Source organism: Mustela nigripes, unplaced genomic scaffold, assembly GCF_022355385.1.
Source record: "Mustela nigripes isolate SB6536 unplaced genomic scaffold, MUSNIG.SB6536 HiC_scaffold_148, whole genome shotgun sequence".
NCBI classification, from domain to species: domain Eukaryota; kingdom Metazoa; phylum Chordata; class Mammalia; order Carnivora; family Mustelidae; genus Mustela; species Mustela nigripes.
Window position 1 is genome coordinate 6782904 of NW_026739562.1, and position 23090 is coordinate 6805993.

Sequence of the window (23090 nt, forward strand, 5' to 3'; positions counted from 1 at the left end):
GGCCAGTGGCTAAGAGGAACAAAGCACACAGACCAAAGGTGCAAAACAATGGCCTGTAAGCCACATCTAAGCTGCATGAAATTTACCCAACATTGACATATTGGGTCCTTATGACCCAACCATTCCACCCTTACGTATATATGCAACAGGAAGGCCCATGTATTCATGCCTTTCCCCAAAGGGCATGTATAAGAATGTTCCTAACTTCACTGTCCAAGACAGGTGATACCCGGAAATGATGCAAATGTCTACGGAAAGTGGAATGGCTGTAGTCCCGGGCTGGGATGCTACGCAGCAGAGAATAAGCTCTTGCGGCTGACCATGACTTGGAAGAGTCTCAGAATCCCAGTATAGAAAAAAAGACACCAGATGTGGAAGAGTCTACACAGTGCAGTTCTATTTATATGAAGTTCAAGGTCAGCCAAATGATGCAGTGGTGTTAGAAGTCACAATAATGATAACCTCTGGGCAGAGGTTGGGGAGTGCTTGGAAGCAGCTTGAGGGGTTCCGGGGGCTGGTCTGTTTGTGCTCTTATTCTGGTTGGTGCTTTCATAGGTACGTTCAGTTTGTGAATAGTCATTCACTTCAGATCTCTATACTTTGTTGTGTAAATGTTCTATTTCAATTTTAAAAATCCTATTAACTCAACGGAAGACATAAAGCAGATTCTAACCCATTGAAATACTGAGACACGTAGTTTACAACTCCAGATCCCCGCTTTCCTTGATAAATGGGACGCTGTGAGAGCCCGGCCCCCACGTAGCAAGAGTGGCCTCAGGCCAACAGGGTCTTTGTTGGGATTTCTAGTCGGAACCCATGAGAAAATGCTGCCCTCTGAGGCTCCCAGCCTCCATCAGAGGGAAGAGCTTTGTGAGGGAGCGTGAGTTAGAAAGAGCTGAAAGTGTCCTGGTCATGTCGTGGTGCGATTCTGTATCTAAATTTATCATCATGGTGACATTTGTTGTTATTTCGTCTCTCTGAGCCTCAGTTTACCTACATTGGTAAAGTGGGAAGATTAATACCGACATCCAAGGACTGTTTTGGGGTTACGACACGAACATGGTTCGCCAGTGCACCACGGGCCTGGTGGCTCTGAAGGCCTGCAGAGCTGCATCTTCTCCCCAGCCCCCACCCCTGCCCCAGGCCTGGTGCTGCCCCCTTCCCGCTGCGGGGAGGGGAGATGTGGTAGATTCGATGTGGGGCCACAGCGTTCCCTTTGTAATGGTGCGTTGGGAGATGGGAAACCCGTTCTCTGGGGCTCTGGCAGTGCCCTCCTCCCCGGCCCACCCTGGGCGCCGGTGTCCCCCTCACTTGGAAGGGCAGGTGCTTTTCTCTGGCGGGGCAGGGCCAGGTGCGCAGGCGCGCTGAGGACCACAGTAAATGCTGCAGGTCTGGCGCCGGGCACTCTGGGACAGGCTAGCACGTATTTCGCCTCGTGGGGCGGCTGGCATCCGGGACACGCTGTCGTCAGTCCCTGCTCCTTCCTTCTTTGTCCCCTGGCAGCTGCCAGGGCAGCCCGGCCATCTAGCGGTGGCGGGGCGTGGCCCTCTGGGATGCAGAGTTTCCCAGAGCATCTCCCAGTGGGGTCTCTGCCGCCTCCCAGAGATCCCCGGGGCAGGGAGGTGTGTGGACCTGGCTTCAGGAGCCCTACCTGGAAAGTGGGGGGTTGACCATACCTGGCTCATCCCCGGAGCTCTGCAGTCCTGGCTGTGGTTGTCCGACTTATTGGGGCTGTCATTCCAGGCCACGAGAAAGCACCCAGTGGGCCATTGGGGGTTGACTCTGGGGTAAAGGATGTGGTTTGAAACGGCCTCTTTGTCTCCGAGCAATCTGTTTTGATTTATTCAACTGTGGGAATTTGAAAATGGCCCAAATGTTTTCCCTCTTGTTCTCCCTCTCCGGCCGGCTGATTTCCTCGTGCTCACCCCGCCCCCCATCCTTCTTGCTCACTCATCCACCCTCACACTCGTTCACACTCATCTTTTCACACCCAGGTAAAGGCCAGGTGGGACTTCAGATGATCCGGCTGTTTTTCTTTCTGCCTCAGACGCTTCCTCAACTGTGTCCACTCCTTCTCACCCAGACTCCCCCACCTCCTCCGTGCCCCTCCCTCGCACCAGCAGAACCCTGAGGGCAGAAGACCTGGTTCTAGCTCTGCCTCTTTTACCAACCGGTTCCATGGCTGTGTGACATGGGCCAAGTCACTCAACATCTCTGGGCCTTCTTTAATTTCCTGCTTCCCAGCAGAGGCAAGAAAGCTACCAGTTCACGCTTAGATCACTTTCTTCTGCGTTATCTCAGATGCTCTGAGTTAAGGCCCCTTCTGCATCTTAAATTCCCCCACTGAGCCATTGAGTGGATTCAGTCTTATTTGACAGCCTGTGTGCTGACCTGAAATTACTCCATAGCCTTTTCCTGGTATTGAAGAGACAATCATTTTATTTTGAGCTGGGAATTAACACAAGGTCAGGAGAAAATAGAAAGTTCAAGAGGATGATTCCCTCTTGACTTAAGGGAGACAGAGTGTCGTGGCATCTCACTTGGAGTCCATTCCTTTTACTTCTTCCAGATGTCCCTGGCAGAGGTGACTGGGGAAATGGGGGGGGGGCGAGAGGGAGGGGCAATGGTCAGTTTGGCCCTGCTGATGGGGGAGGGGTGGTGGAATCAGGGTAGAGACCCTACGTTTCCTGAGCTCAACTCACCAGAAGGATCCATTCCATTCTGTGGCCCCCTGTCACTTTGCCCCAGCCTCCATGGATAAAGAGAGCTAGAATTCATTGAGGACACCTCACATGGCATACACTGTCCCCCGGAGTCCCTGCAGCAGGCCTACAGGTCAAGCGCGAATGTCATTCCCATTGTAGGGGTAGTGAAACTGGGGTACGATGAGGCAAGTGTCATAGGGTGTGTCAGTGGTAGAGCTGGGTCTTCAACCGGCCAGCGGTCTGCACTTGAACTAAGCTTTGATCACCACACCATGCTGTCCTGAGTGGCCTCCTGGTGGCAAGGTGAGATAGGAAGATGAGATTTCAGGACAGAGTCTGAGTTTTAGTCCTGCGCTGCTACACACTCACTCTTCGTACCTTGGGCAAGTCCCTTACCCTCTCTGGGCCTCAGTGGCCCATTCGAAAATGGAAGCAAGGGACCAGTGGGACCCCAAGTCTGCGGTCAGTATGGTATTCCGTGGCTTATCTGGAGCAGGATACTTGCAACAGTGATTAAGAGTCAGTGAGCTGTGGTTAAATCCTGCCTCAGGAGCTTGTGGCCTCAGGAAGGTTATCCAACTTCTCTGATGCGCAGCCTCTCTGTCTGAACAAGGGAGAGAAGATCCACACTTATTGCTTGAGGTTGCTGTGAGGATGGAGGGGTGGAGCACCTGGGATCGTGCCACGCCCCCATTTGTGCCAGCTCCCTTATTGTGGATTTAGGATCTCTCTTGGCAGACCCTTTGGCTTGGGATGGGGGCTTGTTACCTGACATGGGGAGTCCCCTGTTCCGGAATTGGAGGCATGCCATCCCCAAGCGATGTTGTCCATGGTTTGCCATGAGCCTTCTGGAATGCCCTGGGGTTTCCCGACCAAGATACCATCTTGAACCTTACAGATACTCAAGTGAGAAGGACCTGGGATGAGTTAGTTTGGCGGCATTCAACTTCCTTGTAGCCACAGAACTCAAAGAAAGTTCGAGAGAGAGCCTCTGAGAAATCATTTCAAGATGGAGCTCCCCTATCGGAGTGGCCGTGGGGGGCTGCTCAGCCCTCCCCATCTCCTCCCACCACTTTGACAGCTTCTGAGGCACTGGGGATCCCCATTTTACAATCACAGGCCATTAGGTGGTAGATAATGACACTGGGACCCCGAAAGGGGCAGTAACGCATGCGGGAATCAGAAGCCGGAGCATCTGCTACGTTATTTTCATTAGCGGGATCATTTTCTGTCTTTATAAGAGAGCTCACCTGTGTTTCTTTTGTCCATCCGTCTTAATTAATCACCTAGAGATGCATCTTTCAATATTGACACTGACTAAGCAGCTGACATTTCTGAATTATTCTGTCCCCTCCCTTCTTCACAAGCCATACATAAAGGCTGGAAGGGTATTTATTGCTAAATCAAGGAAAATGGGGCTTTTTATTTGGAAGCCTTTGAAACAAAGTGTTTACTCAAATAATCCTGCCTGAGTTGGCAGGTGTTTGGAAACCTAGGGAAATGTGTTTGGCTCAAATAAAGAAAGAGTGACCCGCACGAATCCACAGATGCTGTGATCTGTAGGGGTTCTCAAGGGTCCTGTTTAAATGAAGCATCTTTCCCCACTCACTCCCTACATCCCCCCTTTTGCAGCACGCCCCCCTCAACACCCAGTTCGGTCTTCAGAGATCACATGGTCTTCCTCCCTCCAAACCTAATTTCCGCACAGACTTAGCCCATAGTGACCTGCCACGTGGAGAGCTTTAGTGAGAATCAATAGGCAGGGGTTCCTGGTGTCGGCTTCACGCCTCCCGAATGTAAAACACCATGGCAGCGAGAGTAAGATGGATGCTGGCCAAACATCCCTGGTATCCGGGCACGATGGGTCCCCCACACCGCTGCCTGTTTGGAAGGCAAGAAGACATGGCCCAGGGAGGAGGATTGGTGATTTGCCAGGGTCATGCGATGACTTTGACGCAGAGTATGTGGTCTCTCGGGCTCCTGGAGGTCCTGTTCAACACCCCTCTTTGCTGAAGCCTGGCTGCCCTTCGCTCTCTGATCTAGGTAATGAAGCTGTTCTGTAGGACCTGTGTGGGCAAAGATTGGAGTGGAGGGACCTTTTCATTAGCAGCTGGCTCTTCAAGGGCAGAAACTGGTTTCGCTAGGAGCGATGCTATCCGAGCAAGTAGAGAGAGGTTGGCTTTCATTTGCCCAGGGCCCATGGCGCCCCCTCCCAGGATGATGGGACGCCCAAGCCTGGACAAGACCAGTTCCCAGCCGGGGAGACACATGTGAATTCAATTCAAGGCTGGCGAGGCCTGCGCCTGGCTTCCCAGCGCACTGTGAGCTCCGGGAGTGGGTGGGAACACGGTCTTCTCCAGGCCCAACCCTGGCCGCCCAGCAGATGTGTTTATTTCTTCCTTTTCCACTTGGGAGGCAGAAGTCTGGCAGGGTGGTTAAACAGGAGCAGCCCTGGGGCCAGGCTGCCCAGGGTGTAGATCCAGCTCTGACGGCCCACACCTGGGAGTTTAGGCTAATAACTTCCTGGGTTGCCATCTCCTTATCTGTAGAATGGGGTACTAATAATCCCTTTCTCCTAGGGTAGTGGGGAGGCCTTAGTGAGATAATCTCGCATGAAGTGCTTAGAGCCATGCCCCACAGACGGGCTAGGCAAGCAATTTACATGAGCTATTGATTGGATAATCTCTGATGAGTGTGTGTGTGTCTCCATTTTAAAAAAATGGAGTTCATCACTTTTTTTTCTGATTACGAAACTCACTCACATACCTATGCCAGCTACCAAAAGAGATCCATGGGTAATGTTTTGCTCTATTTCTTTCTAGTTTTTACTCCGTGCAGTGTGTGTGTGTGTGTGTGTGTGTGTGTGTGTGTGTAATCGGGCATGTGCTGACAAAGTATAATTTTCTAAAAGCTAGAAATCCTCTAAGATCTCACCCAAATCTGTAATAAACATGGCTCAAAGATTGATTTAATTCACGAGCAGGGGAGCCGGTGAGATGGTGAAGCCGGGTCTCAGGAGAATTAGACACACGGCGGTTAGCAGTTATGTAAGCATCAGAGCAATAGGGGCTGGGTCCGATAGAAAACAGTCGAATGCCCTTTGGGACAATAAAATCGTAAACTTCGGGGCTAGTTTTTCTACCAGACACCCCCGTCCCCAAATATATACTCCAAGTTCACAAGTAACTTGACATGAGTCAAAGTTAGATTCTTCTAGAATCCTCTACTGTGGATAATTAAGCAATCCGTAGGTGGGCTCGCTAAACAAAACTCCATGATGATGTTGGAAAGACGGGCCTCTCCCGCCTGGCTTCCCACTTTTGCATCATCCGCATTAACAATATCGGTATCTTTGCGCATCTTGCCTTTGGTATCTACTGCAACATCACATCTGCTTTCAAAGGAAAGTTCTGAGGAAGGACAGGAATGCCCCCAAAGGGTGTGACCTGCTCAGACACAGCTGGTGGAGGCCCCCTCCACCTCGGGGTCCCAGGATAGCTGCTCTTGCCCCCCCCCCCCACCACATTTTCTTGGATTCATCTCCATCTCTCTCTCTCTTTCTCTCTCTCTCTCCATTTAGACTGAATTTCTTGAGGTCAGGGATTTGCTGAGTTTACTGTCTTCTGGCTCCTTCCCCTCTAAGCACCCGCTGTGTGGGGCATGGTGATTCTTTGGGGAAGCTTTGCTGAATGAGTGAACGTGGATGGTAAGAGGCCTGGCCTGTGTCACTGATGGGGGGACAAGTGTGCCTTTCGGAACAAGCAGGGCCCCTCTCCTGGGCTCGGCTGGGTCCTCCTGGAAGAATCCAGTGCCCAAGCAGTGTCACAGCATTTCCTCCGCCCTAATCCCCGATTCTGTCTTAGAAGGTCTTCCACAGGCAGTCCAGAAAGCCATCTTGGCTCTTCTCCATAGGACTCCCATGACTGAGTTCCTAGCTTGCTTTCCTAATCAAGGTCTTCAAGGGGTAAGAAGTTCTTGGCCACCTCAAGCTGGGGAGGGAGAGGCGTGCCTGGGATTAATCTCCACACTATGAATTTTAAACTGCTCTTCCACGTGTTGGGAAAAGCCATCAAAATGCTAATGGCTCTGCGGTCTTACCTCCCGCAGACCCTTCTCGGCATTAGAATATATTTACATGGACTTGAGCTGGGAAGAATTGCAGAGACCTGGGGTGCCCTTTTCCCTCCAATCCCACCGCAAGAAAGCCTGGAGGGCCATAAAGTCTGAATGACAAGCCCCCCCACCCCCAGCCCCAGGTTTCAGAGGAAAGCTGCTGTGGGTTATGGGGCGGGCCCCTTCCCTGGGCTCGGATTACAAGTTCTCAGCTGCTGGCTTCCTTGCTAGCAGCACGGTGGCCAGTTTGGAAACATCTCTATGTCCCGTGGCTTTTGAAAACTGCTCCTCTCCGAGGCAGAACATCCCCGGACAGGTGTTCCTGGGTGCATAAGACCGTACAGTGGGTCCACATTGAGTTCAAGGTCTGGAACACGTGGAGACACAAAGGCCACTTCAGCTCTAAGACAGTCTTGCCTGTTCTTGAGCCCTGGGCTAGAAGCACTGGGCTGTTGTTGAAATCTTTGAAAGCCCAGCTATCTTTGCTCAAGTAGACAATGGCTTGAGGACCTCCCACATGTACCCTCTAGAGGACAGATGTGATGGGGACAGCCCAGGGCAGGCTGGATTCAGCAAAGGGGGTCGGGGGCCTTTGCACACAGACCAGATCATGGACTCTCAAACTCTCTTGGCTCAGTTCTGCTCTGTGACTGTTGAAAAGCAGCTGGACCTCTCTGAGCATCAGCTCCTTCCTTTGCTAAGAAAGAGGAGGACACTGGCCACTTGGTGGACGAATTAGAGAGTTCACATCTTTCCTTTTTTCTTCATGTGGATGGTGCAGTGGAGCCGGGTGGGGTGGGGGGGATGGAGGGCCAGGCTCCCCCCTCAGAGAGAGAGAGAGAGAGGGGTCCCTTAAACCATCAGGTTCCTCCAGGTCCCTATGGTGCCAAACACCCAGGTCTGGAATGCTGGGCACTCTCCTGGCAGGGGTGCTGGGGACCCGTCCGGAGAATGAGTGGGCCTTTCTGGGCAGACATGGTTGCTAGAATGACTTAGGCTTCTCTGTTTTCCTTTTTCCATGAGCAGTGCGCCCATGTTTACTTATGTAAAGCTGTGGGGCCTCAGGCTCCCTTTCCTCCTCTGAGAAATGGGAAGAGTGTAAGAGGAAGGACAAAGATCAAAAGGAAAGAGAGCTCCAGGGGATGGACAGCCTTTGTCCTTGCCTCCTTCCGGTGATGAGAAAACGCTTGCAGACAGGGCAAAGAGGAGCACGTGCAGGGCTAGGCCCACTGGGGCAAGGGGTCTCAGGCTCCCAGAGGCCACATGTTCTTCATGCTCAGGTGGGCATCGTGGAGGAGTCCAGATCTCACAGGTGCTACCGGGGAGGGCACGAGAGACCCAGGCTCGCCCGCCTTCGGGAACCCCCAGACGTCATGGGAACGTGGGGACAGGAGAGATGATGATTCCTAGTGATGGCTGCATGGAGAATAAGCTTCACGTGTTAACTTACAGGGTTGTATATGCCCTCTTCCCTGGCCCTATCACCATCCCCATGCTACCCAGAGCTAATGGGCTCAGACTGACTCAGAGTCCTTTCCAGCTGGGTGGACCCTCCAGAGCCCTTGCTAGCAGTACCGGCACCTTCTGCGCTGTGCCCAGTTCCGAGCAGGGAGTGGCCCTCTACTCCCCAAGTGAAAAACAACAACAACAAAATCCCAGTCTTTCTGAGGATGTCAGGGCTCCCACGTCAGCCCCACTTGTGACCCTGGGGCACACTTAGCAGGCCCATTTTGGGACTCATTATGGAAACTAAGCTGGATGGGACTGAATGACAAGGGCAGGTTGGGCAGGCAGCTGCAGAGAAGCTCTCCCTCCTGTAGCAGAGTCAAGGGCAGGTGGAGAGGAGGTAGAGACCTAGAGACCAAGGCGATGGGAAAGGGCTTTGGGCAGCGGTGCTAGATGGGGGTGGGGTGATGACTGTTGTTGAGTCACAGAACCCAGCAGGAACTCATCCCCCAGCCTGTCTTGGCTCCTCTTCCTCTGGCCCACCCCCACATCACCCCCCTGCATTGTCAATTTCCAGTACAGCAAAACAAAGCCTTGGCTTAGCTTTGGAGCCAGAAAGTACATCACTTTTATCTGTCAACAAGCGATGCATCTGGCTGGCAGTGGCCCAGGCTGGCATCGCTGTGGGGAGAAGGACCAAGGCTGCACTGGCCTCCAGGCTCCTGCTGACGATGCTGTCCCTTCTTGGGGCATGTGATCAAGAGTCTTTGTGGTCACGGGGCTCGGAAGGATGCCTGTTCCCCCCGGAGCGAGGTAAAGCAAGGGGAGTATACAGCACAGGAGGGAAGCACTGAGGGCAGGAGCTAATTAGAAAAAGACTCCTCATCTTGCTCCTGATCTGATCACCTTCCTCCCTCCCTCCCTTCTGTCACTGCTGCCTCTTCCAGGAAGACCTCCCTTTCACTTCCCCTAGACTCCTACTGACTTGGATTTCTAGGACATCAGCTCTGAATCAGTGGTCTTCAACATCACGTGGGAACGTGATGTATAAAACAGGAGCAAGTCAGGCTGCCGTGAGCCAAGTGTCAGGGTGTATGTATGAAGTGTGGTCTCCACCTCTTGGTGCGGGCCCCCAAGGGAGAGAGGGACAGGTCTGGAGCGTAGAACTTGGAACCGCTGATCATAGCCACTGTCCCTTCTATGGAAAGTAGCAGCACTAGCTTCTGTTTATGTAATTCCCACATCCTCTATTGGTTGAGCACCTGGTAGGGTCGGTCCCCGTGGGAATCCCTTGTGGCCCATTAGTGCCTCTGACCCCCAGCTCAGGCCAGTGGGGTGGGGCTCTGATTGCCCACACACTGCAGGTGAATCACCTGAGGTTTACAGGGGTAAGGAACTTCGCCAAGGTCACACAGGGGGTGAGTGGCAGAGCTGAGATGGAAACCCAGGCCTGTGGACCATGAGTCCTGGTCTGTGGCCCACTGTTGGGTGCTGAGGGCTCCCTACCCACTGCCTGGCAGACAGCAGGCTCTAGAGGCATATCTGTTCTCCTAGAAGCTCTCTCTCAGGGAACCATTCAAAGGATGCCCTGCTGTCCATGTGGCCTGGCCCTTCTGCCATTTTGGGGTCTCCCAAATGGCATCTTTGCAAGGGAGCTTGAAACCCCCATCATCAGCCATCCATCTGCTCTGGACCAAGCAGTTGGCCTGTTGCAGACCTGTCGCATGGCTGGCCAACCCCCTGCCCCACAGCCTGGGGCTGGACTCAGACACAGGGAAACTTTGATCTTCACTACCTGGTCTTCACCACCTGGATCAAGACCAAGGCAAGATGTAAGTAACTCTGACCCTTCCTTCCTGAGGCTTCATCTTGTGGGTCCACAGCTAGGGCAGTGAGGAGAGATGAGGTAGAGCTGGGGGCTGCCGATGTTCATTGTGTGGTCTCTGCATAGACCCATAAACTCTAGAGGGAGAAAGCAAGGGATCACCCGTAGCTGCAAGAGGCTCAGCCCCCCGGGGTCCAGAGAAAATTAGACAAGTGGTTGAGTCATTTATTCCCTCTCTCCTCCCATTAACTTAGTTCTGTCTTGCTGTTGTTAATTTCACCCATCCTTTTGTAGATCGGTTCCCCTTCAACCCGGCTGTTTATCCATCCCTGCCTTCATCTGCCCTGCTGTCATCCATCCCTCCATGCATGTGTCCATCCATCCATCCATCTCTCCTAGCACCCTTCCCTCCATCCATCTTTATTTGCTGAGTCAGGAGCTGAGACCACAGAGGAAGTAAGAGACCATCTCTGTCCTCGAGGAGCTCAGAGTCTGGTAGAGGAGAAAAACCATACAAAACAAAACACATGCGACACTGTGATGACTTGACCACTTAGACAGACAAATTGTTAGTGGAGCCCAGAGCCCAATCATGCCTGTGCAGGTCTTGTGCAGACAAGAGGAAATGTTGAAGAAAGATTTTGAAGGATGAGTAGGAGTTTGCCAGGCGTTTTGGAGAGCGGGAGAAGAGGTAGAGTTCAAGGTTAAGAAAGGAAGAAGGGACTGTCGGGCAGAGTGAGCAGGAGTGAGGTTGGGCCAAGCATGTCATCGTGGGTGCGGGGGCATGTTGGTCCCAGTGAGTTCAGTGTGACTGTGGGGTCTGCGCATATTGTGAGGACCTGAAGGCCCATATGATGATCAAAGGCCCATATGTAGGCAAAGGGAAGCCAGGGGACCCACTGACGCAAGAGAGAGACATATCTCTGGGCTCCGTCTGACAGCAAACCAGGGGGCAGTTTGGAGGGAACAAGGCCACAGCCTAGCAGACCAGCTAGGAGCCCTTTTGCAGCAATCTGATGGACAACACTAGGGCTCAGTCCTGGCAGGGAGAGGCAGGGGCCATGGAGAAGGAAGGTCACGGGTGACTTTGGACATGTGAGATGGTGGAGAGACAGGGGCTGGGAAACCAGAGAGGAGTCTGTGATCTGAGTACTGTGTTTGGGAAGACTCGGGAGACTGTGTCCTCACGGCACGCACACCCCTGGGTACATTGGTTTAAAACTAGAGCGGGAAACATCAGCGTCTTGGCTGGGTCTCATCCAGGACACTGAGGTTCCTTCTCAGGACTTTTCTCACAAACTGAGGGCTGGTTTCCCACACACAGAGCAGCGTGGCTTCGTTCCGAAGGAAGAAGATCAACGCTTGAGCTAGACCTCAGACAACAGGAGAACTTGGCTCCTAGTCGTCACGTTCCTTGCCCTTGATTGAGCGCTTCCTCTGCTTCATGGATTTTAAGGCACCCTTTCTTTGATTTTTTTCCTATTTTAAGGTCTCCAGAACCAGGATGTGTCCCTACACGTAGTGTTGCGTCATCATTCACTAAGCGAGGCCCTCGAATAATGGTGCTGTTATGAGCCTGGGAGTCTTAATTCAAGAAACTGGGGCAGTGTGTGCTGGGCTCTCTGGCGTCCTGTCCGTCTGTCCATCTTTCATGTGATTCTCACAACATCACATGAGCTATCTGCTGTTGTTTGAGGTTTCCCAGATGAGGACTGGAGGCCTGAAGCAGGGAGATCACGTGCTCACAGTGACAGAGCCCGTCAGAAGCTCTCAAGGCGTCTTTGTTCAAGGCAAGAATGAGCCTTTGGCCGAGAAGGTGGTGGCTTTTCCTCCCGGCAGCCAGAGACAACTGGGTCAGTGGTGAGCACCGGCTCCCAGTGCACCATCTTCCAAAGCCCCCTCTCGTTACCCAGCCCTTTCCCCCTCTTGGTCCTAAACCCTGGGATTCTCTTCCTGCTCCCAGGAGGGCTCCCGCTCTGACATCTGTGGTGACACCCCCCTCCACCCGACTCCCCGGAGAAGAAAGGGCCGGAATGAGATGATCTTGGGAGAAGTGGGGGGGTGGGCGGGGGGGGGGGGGGGAAGAAATTCTGAGCCCAGCTGGTTTCCCTCACATAATGCAGATTTGCTTAAATGGGAATTAGGATTAGTGCTGGATTTTGCCTTTCCTGGCACCAGTAATAAACTAATCTCCTCTCAGGCTGCAGCAAGGCAGAATTCCATCGAAGACGGAAGACGGCTTCAGGCTCAGGAGTGCAAAGCCTGGAAAGTAATTTTATTATTAACAGGCTCTGCCCACACCGCCTGACACGCCGCCCGCAGCTCCCGCCCGACGTGGCTGCAGCCTCTAATTTCGTTAATGTGTGACATTCACCCAGGCTGCGTGGCTGATGGGCACGCTTGACATTAATACGTGTTCCTCATGGTCCCCAGAGCTCATAAAAGCTCATTATCAGTTCTGAGCCCATAAATGTAGTTCCCGGCTCAGGTGGGCCCGAGTTCTTCAGACATGTCCCCAGGCAGTGGAGCGGTGGCCGTCTTGCGGGAGCCAAGAGATAAACATCTCCCTTTGTCCAGGGGACTTGGCTTTCCAGGCTACCAGAAGGTGACCAGAAAGACAACTCGGCAGGCAGAAGAGCCCAGGGTGTAAATTTACATCCAAGAAAAGGGGACTCCTTCTGTCCTGCTCTCTGGGGGGAATCGATCTGCTGTTTGGGGAAAGTGGTTTGTCGGAAGCTATTCAAATGTGGACACACTTCCAGGCGTCCAGGCTGTGGACTTGCTCGAACGTTCCCATGTGGTGATATAAGTGGGAAGGGGATGGGAGCAACAAGATTGTAGCAGCTGGGAATGGAAGTATCCCGTGTATGTAAGGTGGGAGAGCTGAGAGCTGAATAAATGATGGTCCACACCTAGAAGGAGGGCAGAAGACTCCAGAAGGTCTCCATATTCTCGGATCCATGGGTAGACCTCATGGCAACTGCTAGCTGGGGATGCAGAATGTGTGTGGTAAGATCCCAACTGTGGAAAGTGTGTGTGAATCCCACTATCTCCATGGGGGCCCATGCAGGCACACTCTCTTTCTTTCTCTATCACACACACACACACACACGCACACACACACACACACACACACACACACACGCACAAACACACACACACACACACATAAATGATTGCACAGAAGAAAGCCTAGAGGGGCATGTTACAGAGATTTTGCAGTGGTCCTATGAACTACAATGGATGGATAAGGAAGAATGCTCACTTTTGTAGTTACAGTCAAAGCTATGTACATGTACGTCTGTATCCCCAGCCATAGATCCGTGCCTTTGTCTAGGGATGGATATGGGTATGTGTATGTGTATAGATCATGAATTCCTTTGATTGTAGCCTAGGTCTGCTCCGTGATATGTGACGTTTCCTGGGTTGACTCTGCCTGGGTGGACTTTGGAGGCAAAGAAAACCAACTGGGGTCACGTCTTCGGGCCAAGCCCTGTTCCCCATCAGTTTGCAGGGAGTCCCGAGAAGTTGCTGTCTGCGCCATGTGCACTGAGCTAGGATCCGTGGAGCAGACCCGGTGCTCGTTGCTCTTGTGCCTGTGTCTCTCCCCACAGCCCCATGGACATGGTACTGATGCCAGGTTTGACCTCCAACAGACCTGCCTTCTAGTCCCGGCTCTGCCGCATTTGGGCATGACGACCTTGGGCAAGTTATTTAACTCCTCAGGGCTCGTGGCCCTCATCCCTAAAGCGGGGACACTGGCTCATGGGATCGTCAACATCAGCGTCTGAGACAACGTGAAACTTGACCGCAGCTTCTTTGGCGCAGCCGGTCCTGAAGGGCGGGAGTCTGGGAGATTTGGGGTCAGGGGACTCGGCTATCCCATCTGTGCTGTCAGCTCTGCTCTTTTGTTCCTCGGCTGTGCATGGGAACAAGCTGGTCCCCCAGGGCTGGCCTCGGCCTGGGCTGGCAGGTATGCGGCCTGGACGCAGCGAATTTGATCCTTCTCCTGTGACCCGGGGGCTCTCCGTCAAACTGACAGAGAGGAAGTGGGGAGAGGCTGGGCTTCTGGCCCCCGCACTCGGGGGCTGAGTTGCTTTTTCACTCCCGAAGACCTCTCTTCTTTTCTATCTCTTCATGGTTACCAGATCTGGGAAATGTTGGTCTGCCCCCAAAGCCTGCATTCATTAAGCCATGATTAATTTTCCTTCGCATTTTCACCATTACCCAGAAAGCATTTTTTTTCTTTTTCTTCTTCTTTTTTTTTCCCTGCCTGAGGAGAGTGGAGTTTCTACAACGGGTTGGTAATGTTCTAGCCAGAAGCAAAGACATGTGATTAGCATGCGTGATGTCATCACGCCACACTGTACAGGCTCCTGGGCTGATTTTGGAAAACTGAAAATATGTGCCAGTCTGTAGGCTCTGGGGACACCTCCTGGAAGCCTCCATGAGGCTGGGTGCTTGATTCTGTCTTTCTGGCCACAGCTGCCCCATCTGGCTTCTACACCTGCAGAGAGAGAAGGAGAGAGCAGGAACCTAAGCGACAGGGACACACCTGAACTGAGGTGGCCCCCAGCAGCCACAAGCCCCCTAGCTGCTGCCTTTTTAAAATTTATGTCTCTCTCTTCTTCTTCTAGAATTTATCCCGAAGCCATCGAAAGGACACCTCAAGAGAATCCTGAGTCTCCCGGAAGGAACAGACACCAGTTGAAACAGGTATGGTTTGGCCACATGGCAACATGGCGTCGGCTTCTTCAAATAAGAGTCTGATCTTCTCTCCTCTTCTCTTTCTACTCAACGAACCCTCCATGGCCAAGTGAGAGAGCTTTCGGTTGGTGCACGAGGGCAGGGCAGGCAAAGGGCGCCTTCCCTCTTATCCCCAACCCAGACATTTCTTCAGTTTTGGGGAGCACGGCTGAGGTGTGAGGAGAGAGAGGCTGGTGCCAAGGTGGGGTCTCACTGGGGCTGGCGTCTGCCCCATGAGTGGGCCGCCCATCATGGTCATTCCTCAGGGTCAGTCCAGGAAGTGAGGGTTGAAGCATGGAAGGCAGTGAGCCCTCCCAGGGAAGGCAGAGTGCTTCCCTTTTCCCCACTTCCACACCCACCATAGTCTTGGGATTGTGAGAAGAAAAAACCTTCCTAGAATGACTCCCCCGCCCTCCATCTCAGGACTGTCTTTTGGATACAGTTCGCATTCCAGGATGGAAATGACAATAGAAAAGTCTTGGTTTTCTTCTTGGGTTCCAGAAGCTTCTTGGGCTGCCCACAATCCCAGGACTAGTGATGGGCTGCGTGGCTTCATGGAAGGTTCCTCTGGCCCAGTCTGGACCACCATTGTGCCTCAAGAGTCTTCAGAAGTCATTTCTCTCATAGGGCCTTGTTTTTCTCACCAGTAGAATGGGTAGCAATGACTGGAATCTCTGTCCCAGGCCTTAGGGCCTCAATTTCTGAGGTTTCCAGCCCCAGGCTGAACCAGAGGAAGTGACGGGTGTGGTGAGGCAGCAGGGAGGCAGAGAGGGGGTGGGGGCTTGGGGAAGGTTGTGAAGAGGAAGGACATTGGAGGCTCTGAGGAGATTTGATTGCCAGCGTTAGCCAAAGGCTGCCTCAGACCCTCAGTGGAAAGACCACAGAGTCTGAGAGGCAGATGGACTATTTGAGGCCTGGCTGATGGGAGACCTCGGATCAACCAGCACCAACAGAACTTGGGCATGCCAGGCTCTGTGCTAGGCACAGGCCCTGCAGTGTCCATTCAGTCCTCATAACGGCCCCGTGGTCTTGACACCACAATCGCCTCCATCTTAGAGAGGAGAGAACTGGGCCTCAGAAATGTGAAGTGACTTGCTCAAGGTCACACAACAGCGAGTGAGATATGGTGGAGTTTTGAAGCCGTCTGAACGACCCTACAAGGCTCGTGTATTTTCCTTTGAGTGCCTCCATGACTTGAATCTTAAGGTTAACCAAATCCTTTAAGCCAGATCACCTCTTGAAATCACATCGCTTGAAAGGACATAAAAATGATTTGTTTCCTTATTCTGGATTTTTGGCTTTGACACTTGGGGCTCGTTGTGACGTCTCTGCAGGTCTTGGTTTTCTGATCTCTAAAATGGGAGCATCATGCTACCCAGGGGGGTGTTCTGGGGAGAAGATGAGATGAGGGAGGTACAGACCCTTCCTTAGCCACCCCCCACCACCGCCTTCCCACCCCAAGACTGCTGGTGCGAGGGTCGATGGGATGTACACACTGTGGGGTGCCGTACCCCACCATGTGATGGCATTTGTGGTTCCAGCTGCTTCTGGCACTGTGGTTGAGAAGCACTGGGTCACTTTCCCGGTCACTGATCTGATACCTGCCTCATCCTTTCTCTTCTGGAGTGTACCGCCTGCCGGCTGCGGTGTCTCAGGCCGGAACCCAAGGCATGGTGGCTGGCTCCCAGAGGCAGATAAGTGCAAGGCCAAACGGCCCTGGGTAGACAGTGGCTGGGGAGCTTGAGGCCTCCATGTCGTGCGGCTCACCCCACCCTGCCGGCTGCCTGGGCCAAAATCTCACCCGCAGCCTCCTGGCAGCCAGCCCTGCTCCCCACAGGAAGCCACTGGCTTATCACAGAGCCAGTATCCCGCACGCTTTTCTTAATCAGGAGAAGGCGCTGAAGCGAGTCAGGAAAAGCTTAACTTCCCCAGGACTTTTCTGCTGGGGATGTTTCTCCATCAGGGGAAAACCATGGGCCTCCGTGTACGAGAGGCAGGAACCTCTTTAGCACAGAGAAAAGCAGCCGGGGTGCTTTTGTTCTCGGTTTGCCTTCAGGAGGGTTGCAGGGGAGCAAAGCGATTCGGATTCACCACCCAACCCCCTCGTTAGCTAGGAAACAGATCGGTGTAGAGTCCCGGGGAAGGACAAAGAGGACCGTCACCGGGAGGCAGACAAGCATGTACCACTGTGGGAAATGTCTGCTGGCCTTTGGGGCCCGGACTGGTGGAGGCTGGGTCCCAGCTCCGCTTTTCGGGAGCTCTTTGACTCCCTTGAGTGATCTCGTGTCCAGAGTCTCCGTTTTTTCACCTGTCAAATGGGCAGATAGCATGCGCCTCACTGGGGGGCTGTGATGGGGAGGATCCTCCTGCTTGCTCTGAACAACAGAAGCGCCCTGGGATCATGTGGCCTCCCAAGGTGACCTCCTTGAAGAGGCTTGGGCTCTTAGGATGGACGAGTCGGGTGTTTGTGACCAAACAGGGAGGTTACCGTGGAGACACATACCTCTTTTTGCACGCGTGGTCTAAAAAAGGGCCAAGAGGGGGGCCTGGGTTGTGTCAGCTCTCTGTTCTGACACCCCGGCGTGTGGGGCACACCCCAGGTGTGGGTGTGAACAGTTCTTCCTGAGCCTTTATCCCGTGGTTTACACTTCCCTTCCGATGACATTTACAGGACCCTTTCTGTAGATAATCGTTGGTCCTCCCCACACCCCAAGATGTAGGTGTTAATAAGTTTTTTATAGGTGAGGATAGCTGGGATGCAGAGAAATTGTAAATTATTCTGGTTTCATGTCCAAAAAGCGGTCAGACTGGGACCTAAACACAGGCCTCCTATCCCAAGAATGCTGTGTTGGCCACAGCACCCACAGTGCCCTCAAATCTATCCCACGTGGCAGCCACCCTTCTACACCTACAAGGTCTACAGCCACTCCCCACAGCACCACGATGGCTTCCCACGTTGCCAGTGACAGCACTCGTAGACCCTCCGTGACTCCCCAGAGCACCCCCAGAGGCACCCATAGTATCCACAAGGCCCCCCACAGGACTCAGGGCATCACCCTGTCTCGCTCATTGTGGCCCTCCTCCTGCATTCTCCACCCAGCCTTGCATGGAATTCGGAGCTCTGGGAGAAAGAGGTCCCCTTGATGGTTTTAATCCCCCCAGCCAGCCCTCTCCAGCAGGCTGAGTGAGCTAGTGAAGGCAGTTTCCAGGAAGCTGGGGCTCTTTCCCATCCTGAGATCTGACAACAAGAAGCAGGTGGCAAGGATGGGATGACAGAAGCCTGGCTGCCCCAGGAGAACCTGTATCCAGGTTCCAGTTTATCTCCTTTTTCTTTTGTAGCTCACGCTTTTGAGTGTTACACCTAAAGATCTATGGCCATATCCAAGGTCAAAAAGATTTACCCCTTTGTTTTCTTCTAAGAGTTTTATGGTTTTTAGCTCTTATATGTAGGTCACAGGTCCATTTTGAGGTAAGTTGGGTATATGGTGTGAGGTAGGGGTCCAACTTCGTCCTTGGGCACGTGGTTATCCAGTTCTTCTAGCCCTGCTTATTGAAAGGGGCTTTTCCCATTGATTAGTCTTGGCGCTCTTATGGAAAATCAACTTGCCGTGGGGTCTAGGTTTGTTTCTGGGCTCTCAGTTCCATTCCATTTGTCTATGTGTCCTTAAGCCTTTACCATGCTGTTTTTGATTCTTATAGCTTTATATGTAATTCCTAGAGGACCCCTAGTCTATTCTAAAGATCCCTGGTGATTCTAATGTACCTCCTAATGTCCCTGGAACTTAAGAGGAAAATGAGGGTGGTTGGGAGACTTCCAGAATGATCTAAAGCAGTGCAACATAGAGAGGATGCCGCCCTGAGGGAAGCCGTGGTTATTGGGGTAAAGAGGTCATGATGGAATTGAGAGAAGTCAGGAAGGGAGATGTTCCGATCCTCCCCAATCCTGGAAAGACCTTGGAGATGCCAAAGGTGAGAGTGAAAGCCAGTGGTCCCGCTGAGCTTGATGAACCTCCTACCCACCCCCAGGATGATTTGGAGCAAGATCTGGATGCTAGTCACAGCTCTGTTCCCCTGCATGACCCCGAGCAGCTTGTTTGACATCACTAAGCCCCCTCACTGCCTCTATAAGGTGGATTGGTACCCTCTGCCCCTGGTGCAGAGGATTGAGTAGGGGTCAACAGGTCAGCTCTGCAAAGGTTGGGAGGGACTTGAAGACAACTGAATGCTTGGTGGAATCTCTACCCCATGGGACCAGGCAAATTGTTGTCAGTTTCCTGCCCACCTGTCTCTATGGACTTGTGGCGTGTAGCCTCCATTGTCACCTATGTTGTCTTGGGCTGCCCTGGGCAGGCTGTGACAGGTTCAAGTGTCTTATTCTGCTGCGCTCAAATGTATTTTCTGGTACCCTCCATTTGCTTGGCCACAGAGAAGAGGCATCACCCCCTTCCCTCCAGGCTGCTGTCCGGCATCCCCACTTCACACACTTTACCCTTTGATGGTGAAAGGTCATCACTACTGCTGCCTCCCTTCAATTATGCAGGTCTCGGTGCACTCCTGACTTCCTGTTCTCTTGACCCTTCTCTGAGAGGACTATAGCCTGAACTGGGCATTTTCACAGTTCAACCCTCAGAGCTGAGGCCAGAGCTCTGGCCATGTTCTGACCCCCGCCAAGGTGGGTGGAACCAGCCCCTCCCTCGGTCCAGACCTCATACTTCTGTTCATTCAGCCGACGCGGCATGGGGTCTGGTGATTCCCACGTCCCAGTTGGATTCAAGCTCTCATCTTTTCATTGGCTTTTGCTACATACATCATTTTCTACCTAGTATTTATAAATCAGGGGGCAGTTTCATGCAGGAGGGAAAGCGTAGCTTTGGCACTAGATGAACTTCGGGGCTGTTGTTTAGCTACTTATGAGCTCAGGCAGATGAACTCCGTTTGCTCTACTGTTACGTGAAGATAGTCCCTGCTGTTGTGGGCATTGTGGTCAAGATTCAATGAGATGATGAATCTCAGGTGTGTGGCCCATCACCTGGGAAGGAAGCAACATTCCAGAAAGGGTGGGTATCATTATGGAGTGCAAGGTGGGGTGTGAGCCTTGAGTTTCAGCCCAGGATGGAGCCCCAGCTGCCGGGCCTCCTCTCCCTCCTGGCTTCCCCGTCATGCTCTGGCAGGGACACGTGTGTGAGGGGACAGGATGACAGGTTCTCACCACCCCAGTTTCCTGCTCTCTCAGCCCAATGTCTGCCAGAACTTTCTGGCCTCAGGCCAGCCCTGTGTCCATATGTAACTCCTGACAGCAACCTGGTCTTTTTCTGCCCTCTTGGATCCTTTCCATCCCAAACCTTTTCCTTCCTTTCTTTTTCAAGTGTTTGAAATTTACACAAGAAGGTTCATCTGAGGGCCGGATGCAACCTTGTCCCTGGGAGGAGACAAAGCCTGTGGAGATTTTCCCGGGGAGATGCTCCCTCTCTCTGACATGGTTGGCTGTGAGAGTGAGGCCAGACAGACCCCTACGTTCTGTGGGCTCTTCAGCGTCATGGAGAGATACTAATAAGTCTTCATTTTCCTCATCTAAAGACAGAGCAAATCATTGCTCTTCTGCTCCTGCCACAAAACTGAGCAGAATGTGCCCTTAAGAAGCTTTATTATTAAAAAAGAAAAAAAGAAAAGAAGCTTTATTATTATTGTTGTTGTTGTTTTAGTGGTGACCTATATTCACACTATGAATCACAGCTGAAGCACTATCAAATGGCCAGACATGACGAAGAGGGAGGAATAGGAACACCGTCATCAGATGCCTGTCAGCAACAGAGAGGGAAAGTGACTTGCTCAAGGTCACACAGCTATTAGGTATTAGGTATGTCAAGGTCACATAGCTATTAGGTATGTCTTTCTCCTTCCCACTGGGTCTGGTGATCACTCTGCTGTGCCCTGCTGCCTCTTTTATTAATTCAGAATGTGAAATAATATATTATCATTAACAGCCTAAAAAAATAAAAGGGAAAAGCCCAGATCAGCCGGCAGTGCTGTTGTCTTAGCTGGGGTTTGGTTTAATGACCGGCCCAGAGCTGCTGATGTGAGAAGAAATGAGTGACATCCTCCCCTTGGGCCTTGGGGGTCGCCAAGGTGTCTCTCTCCCTGGGGTCTGGGCAGGGTTCTGTTAGGATAGAAGGGCACTGTGGGATGGAGGAAGGAGAGTGAACTCTGGACCCTGAAGGATTTTTTTTATTTAATATATATTTTTTTAAATTTAAAAGATTTTATTTATTTATTTGACAGACAAAGATCTCAAGTAGGCAGAGAGGCAGGTAGAGAGAGAGGAGGAAGCAGGCTCTCTGCTGAGCAGAGAGCCGGAAGCAGGGCTTGATCCCAGGACCCCAGGACCATGACCTGAGCAGAGGCTTAATCCACTGAGCCACCCAGGCGCCCCAGGACTTTTTTTTAAATAGACTTTATCTTCTAGAGCAGTCTGAGGTTCACAGTAAAACTGAGGGAAAGTGTAGAGAGTTCTCACATTCTCACTCACCTGCTGCTTCCCCACTGTGGACAACCCACACCACAGAAGCCGCACTGACACGTTCTTACCACCCGAAGCCCGGAGCTGGCGTTCCAGTTCACTGCTGGGGGCGTGCCTTCATTCTGTGGGTTGGGACAAATGTGTAATGACATGTAGCCACCACGATCGTGTCCTACAGAATCGTTTCACTGCCCTACAAGTCCTCTGTACTCTGCCAGTTCATCCCTTCCTCCCCGCTAAGCGCTGATCTTTCTTTTGTCTCCATAGTTTTGCCTTTTCCAGAATGTCCTATCGTTAGAATCATACAGGATGCAGCTTTTTCAGAATGGCTTTCTTTCACTTAGAAATATGCATTTAAGGGGCACCTGGGTGGCTCAGTCAGTTAAGTGTCTGACTTTTGGTTTCGGCTCAGGTTGTGATCTCGGGGTCCTGAGATCGATCCCCGCATCTGGCTCTCGGCTCAGCAGGAAGGCTGCTGGAGGATTCTCTCCCTCTGCCCCTCCCCACTTCCGGTGGTTACTTGCTTGCGTGAGTGTGTGCTCTCTCTCAAATAAATAAATACATCGTAAAACAAAACAAAACAAAACAAAACAAAAAGAAAAACGCCTTTAAGAAATATGCCTCCATGTCTTCTCATGACTCGACTACTCATTTTTGCCCCAAGTTTTTTATTTTAGTAAAATATACATAACGTATCATTTACTGCTTTCACCATTTTCAAGTGTACAGTTTAGAGGTACTAAATACGTTCACATTATTGTGCAGCCATTCCCCGCCATCCATTCCCTGGACTCCTTTCATCTTGTAAAACTGAAACTCTAAACCCGTTGAACACTAACGCCCTATTCCCCTTTCCTCCCAGCCCCTGGCAACCCCCCTTCTTCTTCCTGGCTCTGTGATTTGGAGTCCTCTGAGTGTACCTTATATAAATGGAATCACACAGTACTTGTGTGTTGGGATTATTTTGTGTGTGTGCAGGTGCATGTGTGTGCACGTGCGTGTGTCCCTGGATTATTTCGCTTCACATAATGTCCTCGACATCCGTCATACTGTAGCAGGTGTCAGAATTTTCACGCTGAATATTTCAATGTCTGGATGTACCCAAGCTTATTTATCCATTCACCTGCCGAAGGACAACTTGGTTGCTTCCAAAGGAAGAATAAAGCTGCCCTAAACATCTGCATGTAGGTTTGGGTCTGTAGGTTTCTTTTCTTTGTCTGGATTTGGTATTAGGATACTGCTGGTTTCGTAGATTGAGTTAGAATGCATTTCTTCTGCTTGTCTCTTCCGGAAGAGATTTCTGAGAATTGGTACCCATTCTTCCTATTATGTTTGGTAGAACTCACCAGTGAATCTGGCCTGTTTTCTGTTTTGAAAAGTTATTTGTTATTAGTTCAATGTATTTAATAGATCCAGGCCTATTAAGTTGTCTGTTCTTGTATGAGTTTGGGCAGATTGTGTCTTTCCAGGACTTGATCTATTTCATTCAAGTTATCAAATTTATGGACCTAGAATCAGTAATTGTATTCTTTTCTTATCCTTCTAACGTTCATGGGAACTCTGGCGATGTCTGCTCTTTTGGTTTTGATATTAGTCATTTGTGTCTTCTCTCTTATATTCTTAGTCAGCCTGGCTAGAGGCTCGTTGATTTTACCAATATTCTCAAAGAACCAGCTCTTGATTTGTTGATTTTTTTTCTATTGATTTCCTGTCCTATGGAGCCCATGTTTTGATTGTA

At 51.7% G+C, this 23090-nt stretch overlaps 1 protein-coding gene across 5 annotated transcripts in view; it reads left to right on the top strand.

Moving 5' to 3' along the window:
- The window catches only part of LOC132008465 (tetraspanin-18), a 178025-nt gene that overhangs the window by 16315 nt on the left and 138620 nt on the right, over positions 1–23090 (top strand). For all 5 annotated transcript variants that reach the window (XM_059387113.1, XM_059387118.1, XM_059387116.1 and 2 more), the window contains exon 2: positions 14727–14805. The gene's annotated coding sequence lies outside the window, so the exon portion shown is untranslated. The remainder of the gene's footprint in view (positions 1–14726; positions 14806–23090) is intronic.